The 5,864-nt window shown below is 47.0% G+C and overlaps 1 long non-coding RNA gene across 1 annotated transcript; it reads right to left on the reverse strand.

The window, feature by feature from the left end:
- Positions 1-3,552: 3,552 nt before the first annotated feature.
- Positions 3,553-5,228, reverse strand: LOC146203687 (uncharacterized). Its single transcript, XR_014702425.1, has 3 exons — positions 5,104-5,228; positions 4,830-4,963; positions 3,553-3,736 (listed from the first exon to the last, which is right to left on the reverse strand). It is a non-coding gene; the product is annotated as an uncharacterized LOC146203687 (long non-coding RNA).
- Between the last annotated feature and the right edge of the window lie 636 nt (positions 5,229-5,864).

The following is a 5,864-nucleotide window of genomic DNA, read 5'->3' on the forward strand; positions in this document are numbered from 1 at the left end:
TTCGAGGCTCGGTCGGCTCGCTACTGCGGTCACATTGCTCGGCCGCTTCCCCAAGCTGTTTCTCACACTCGGGTGCAAGTTCGATTTGCTCCGAAACTTCCGCACTGTCTAGCCATTCGCTTACAGCGGCTTTCAACTGATACGCCAAATCAACGTAAGACTCGTCACAATGTTTCTCGCTCCCATACCTATTCCGAAGATCATGAGGCGTTATCTGATATCGTATCAGCAATGACTCTTTTAGTTCATCGTAATTTTTCAAGCGGTCGCCAACCAAGCGCTTGATTTCTTCCGACGCTTCAGCGGAAAGAAGAGCTACCAACTTCTGCGCCCAACTATCTCGCTCGAAGCGTTTACTTCCACAGACACTCTGGAAGTCTGCCAAATAATCTGCCATATCCTCGGCGATGAGGAACGGTGGCGTACCGTCTCGCGGTATTGAACCGTTACACTGAACGGCAATGAAAGCTTTAATCTTTTCCACGTTCATTCTATGGGCTGAAATCTCCAGCTGCATCAGTTTCCTTACGCGGGCGTCCTCTTTCTCGTAACGTTCCCTACGTTCACGATCCTCTTTCTCGTGACGTTCCCTACCTTCACGATCCTCTTTCTCGTGACGTTCACGTTCCTCTTTCTCGTGACGTTCACGTTCACCTTTCTCGTGACGTTCACGTTCCTCTTTCTCGTGACGTTCTCTACGTTCACGTTCCTCTTTCTCGTGACGTTCATCAATGATCTCAAGGCATTCCAAAAGCTCATCTTCAGCTTCCAACTCAAGAATAGCCTTTAACACTTCTGGTTTTCTGAGTTTGTCTGAAAAATTCAGACCCAACTCCTCCGCAAGCTCCAGCAATTTCGGTTTGCGCAACGACTTCAAATCCAAACACATGGCTGTTCCGAGTGTTGCCTTCTCTACTGCCCACTATTGCCTTGCTGCACTTAACCCAGCAGCAACAACAACACAATTACCAGCTCTGTTCTCTACATAACAAAAGCCTGGCAAAACTCAGTAGAAGAAAGTCCCGCACTCACCAAACCTCGAAGCCAAGAATCCAACGCAGTCGTTCCGCTGCAGGCAACCAGTCATCACACAGGGCTCGTTGCACTGCTCCCGACTTTCCGCTTAGCTGCTTGTTTCACGGGTCACGCTTGGGACATCTCCGCTCTTCCTACCAGATGTTGCACCTCGGTCAGGCCTGGCTCGTTTCACCGACCACGGTCACTGCTTGGTCGTCCTCGTCTCTCCGCTGTTCACCAGTTGTTGGACGACGGTATCGCCTGGCTCGCCCCTCCGACCACGGTTACGGATTGGTCGTCGTCGTCCCACCGCTGCCTACCAATTGTTAGGTTTGGGTCGCGTGCGCCTGGGTAGCGTACCGCTGCCACCTGTTATTACGTTCGTGGCTCGCGTGCTCAGTCCACCGCTGACTCAGTTGTTACGTGCGGCGCGCGGCCTCTCGGTAGCGTTGGCCTGTCGGCTCCGTGGACGGCGGACGGCATCAAAGGTGCCAGCAAAGACGAGGCGTCTTCCAACTAAACAACCTTTACTACAACATCATGAAGGATCGGGCAGAGAAGGTGACCCGGAGAGAATACAGACACATTCCCACAGCTGGTGTCTAGCGTCGTCTCCACGGCGCGTCAAAGTAGTCTCTGTTTCAGCGGAGTCGGACGCTGCTTTTTATAGGTTTTCCAGTTCACAGGGAAAGGGTAAACCCTCACAGGAAAGGGAGAGCCAAACACGTCTGGGCAAGATGGGAATGGGAATACTCAATCGCAGGTGGGCCGAACGCATCTCCTCCACCTCCTGCAGACGGGCGTTATTGCAAAAACTAGTGCCACTGGGAGCCAGCGCCCCAGCGCCATACCTGATTATGGTCCCAGCATGACGCTGGACACTGGGCATACGCGGCATACTGGGACGCTCCGCGCTGGCGGCACTGTTCGCCCGAAAAAGAAAAAAAAGGCGTGGGATAAAAATTAAAAAGTAAAAAGTAACGAAACAAGCTAGGTACATAAAAAACTAAAAAAAGTAAAAAAAAAAAATTTAAAAAAAATCAGTGCCCCAAGCGGGCCTCGAACTAAGTCCCTAGGTAGATACCAATTATCAGCTCAGCACGCTAACCACTCGGCCACGCCGAGAACTGGATTTTCTATAAACATTCTTGCATTTTATTGCATGACCCGCATTTATAAGGTTGGGATTTCGTGTTTCGCAGTCTACAAGCCATTGCTACCGCTCTAACAATTGCAACTACTTGATCATTTTAGCTTGCTGTCTGCTCTTACGACTGGCAACTAATGTTCTGGGTGCCTATGCGCGCTATTTTGTGCACTGGAATCATTTTAAGATGTGGAGTTTGACATCGCTGGCAAATTTACCAACGCCGGCTCTTGGGTGGTGCTCTGCTACCGTGGGCGTAATTTTTGCTGAACACGGAGCTTTAGTAGAAGCCTTCAAGGAAAAACGTGCGACCAAGCTTCAATACCGGCAAGCGCCGCAGCGATGACCCTAATTGCGTGTAACTAAACCTTATTTGTATGTAAACATTGCGGGAAGCGTTGCGATGACCGAGGGCTCGGCTGCTTTATACGCAGAGTAAGAAGGAGCGCAAAAGCTTGAGAAACACGCCAAATATTATGTATTACAAGCGCTGTATGTTGTTGCTTTTTCTCTCATGGACCCATCGCTCGGTAAACTACTCTCTTCCTCGTTTTAGTTTTTCTTTCTGCTGATGATACTGGGCCGTGGTGCAGGCTACGCTCGCCTGCGATTGAGCCCGCATTGAACATTTTGGCAGTAATCATTGTGTTAGAGTGCCCTTAAGATCAGCTGTGAAGTTGGTTATGCATGGTAGCCCACATTATTCAATTCCAGCTTTAGTAGTGTGTTAATCGTCAGTCTGTCATGAGATCGAGGCGCGGCGATCGTTGCCGCTCTCGAAACGATCGACACGACCTATCGAAACATGGAAACTCTAGAAAAAAGATACTGCCTTTGTTTTCTTACAAATGCGCAACGACTTCGCAGCAAAAAGCGCTTGCTTGAACCATATTTTTCATATGCCCCCGATGGTCGATTGAAAGTACGCTGTTGCCCTCCCAAGCAAAAAAAAGTGTGTGGCAAAAGGTAGGGCCGACCTTTCTCGCCGACCGAAAAGTGGCCGGCCGACCTTCGGCACCCGAATGAGGGCCGGCGTCGGGGATTGACACTGACCTAACGTCGGCCGATTTTCGGCAATCGACTACGGCCCGACCTTTTGGCCCGACGTGATCGACCACCTGCCGCACGTGGGCCTGCCGTCTGCCAGCGTTACTGAATGGTCGGCCGCTCGTCTGCCCTAGCATTTTGCTGACGAAAGACCGTACGTCGGCCGGTTGCTTCCCGACGCCGGTTAGTGGCCGGCATCGCCCCTCGTGCAGGTATCATGCCATGCATTTAATATATCGTGGCCCATGCATATATAACGGGGTAGCACATACAAATGCATCAAGAAAAGCAATAGCTTTTCTGATGCCATGAAGAAACAAAAGCTGCAGTATTTGGGGAAAAATTTATTTGTCAACAGCGTTCAGAAAAATCTCGCGATTTGCTTTTTAATAAGCGTGGATATATGACTGCGCGTGTGCCACATATGGAAGATGGGCTTGAGGCTTGGTCTCCTTCTTTTGGCAGCCTGTCGATCACTTGATGTCTGCGACTGGTCGGATCTGCGGCAGGTTCCATCTTGGTCAGCTGTATGAAGAAAAGTGTTTTAATTAAAAATTTCCTTTTCGCCTACACTTTTACATTGCAGGCAAATATAGGGTGAAAAGGTAGAAAAAATAATGTCTGCTCACTGCCACCAACTGCACTATCACATCAATATATTTTATGCGCTTGACTTCATGCGACCCTACTGAAAACGCATTAGCGCAAAGCCGCAATAGGTAATCAGGATCCGTGAATCCGCGAGAAAGGCGCGATCACTTTGTTTTGCTGGAGTCATGATGTTGCAATTTGCAACTGTAGCGCACTCAAACCTTATCCTCCCGAAGCGCGTTCTTGCATGCTAATGCTGCAATTTAATAATTCTAGCAAAACCAAGTGTCCGCGCTTGTCATAGAGCGCGTATGCGCGGCAGAACAAACAGTTTCCGCGATATTTACATGAAACCTACAATAAGTTTATTCCGTAGAATACAGCTTAATTTTCTCAAACTATATGGAACTTTTACAGCAAAAGCGACCTGATATTTAACGATAAGTCATCTGATTTATTTTCGTTATTTAACAACCGAGCATTATTTTAAAAATTGCCTCATCAGCCAAGACGGCTATTTAGACAGCCCAACTCTTAGAAGCTTATAGAACCCGTTCTAAATTTTTAAAGCTTGAAACAAGTTAGCTGAACACCTCATGAGCATGTAAGCACCAGGAAATAATCCGCACGATGAAAATACAACTGCTTGCCCAGAAAGCAAGCGCACAGAGCAAAATCAATGTGAAACGGCTCAGATCTGTGTGCATCACATATATAATTCCAAAATACAAAAAATGAACGCACTGGCTCACTTACCTTGCCAGCATACCGCATCACTCAATCATCAATTCTCACGTATATACATCATTACAGCAGAAAAAAAATAATAATAATAAACACGGCATAAATCTTGTACTCAGTCCTGGCACGAGCTTGCTTGGCAGTAGCGATGATGCTAGTACAGCTTCTGATCGCTCCTATGGCGAGGGGTGCTGCAATATTTATATCAGTGATAGCATTTGACATTTAACTGGGTTGCATGCGTCCCATCGATGTGAGTCGGATAGAACAAAATCAGCGCTAATACCTGTCCGGCAAGTGCACCGCCATGAAGAAGCGAAAGACCAGCGTTTTAGTGTAGAGGAAACCAAGGACTTCAGGCTTCGGCGAAACGAGCTTCCACTGTTGAAGCCAGTTTCCAGATCAGCTGATATCGCCTCCCTGCACGATCAGCGCAAGGCGCGCACACCAATTACAAAATATGCATTTACAGTAACAAGATGCGCATAAGTCTCAAAACAATACATAATTAGTTGCAGTACATTATCGTATAGAAGAAAATCAGCGATAATTTGACTTACCTGGTCGGTATACATGTCAGTGCATGCACTTCGATGTGAAGAAGTGAAAGACGGGCGTTTTGGGGCAGAGGAGATCGGACCTCGGACTGCAGCGAAAAGAGCTAATTCCACCGCCGCAGCATCGTTTCCAAGTCGGCTCAGCTCGTCTTCCTGCGCAATCAGAGCGAAATGCGCACACATCGATTATAAAAAAAAAAAAAAAATGTACGTAGTAATAAGATGCGCATATATATACGCGCTCCAGAAACAGTTGCAGTATATTGTCGTATCGAACAAAATATGTGCTAATTGGACTTACCTGATCGGTATAGTGAGTGTCCCTCCATATTAAAAGGCGAGCATTTTGGGACAGGAGATACCCAAGGACCCAGACTGCAGCAAAATTAACCAATTCTGCCACCGCAGCCAGCCGCAGCCTTGTTTCCAAACGGCTCAGCAAGACTTCCTGCGCGTTCAGCGCCCACACCAATTATATATATATATATATATATATATATATATATATATATATATATATATATATATATATATATATATATATATATGAAGAAAGATGCAAGGAGTATATAACAAGACGAACATATGCTCCAAAACAATACATTATTATGTTCAGTATAATATCGAATCTAGCAAAAAGCTCCTCTGATCAAGACCGAAAGATCATGTACTTACGCATGTTTTGGTGAACTTCGGCACGAAGAATCTGTACAGAGCGGCTGCAATCATCAGCTGCATATATGGGCTGTTCTTTTCAAACGCTG

This window comes from Amblyomma maculatum, chromosome 1 (genome assembly GCF_055883805.1).
Source record: "Amblyomma maculatum isolate TAMU_Amacu chromosome 1, ASM5588380v1, whole genome shotgun sequence".
In the NCBI taxonomy this organism is placed as follows: domain Eukaryota; kingdom Metazoa; phylum Arthropoda; class Arachnida; order Ixodida; family Ixodidae; genus Amblyomma; species Amblyomma maculatum.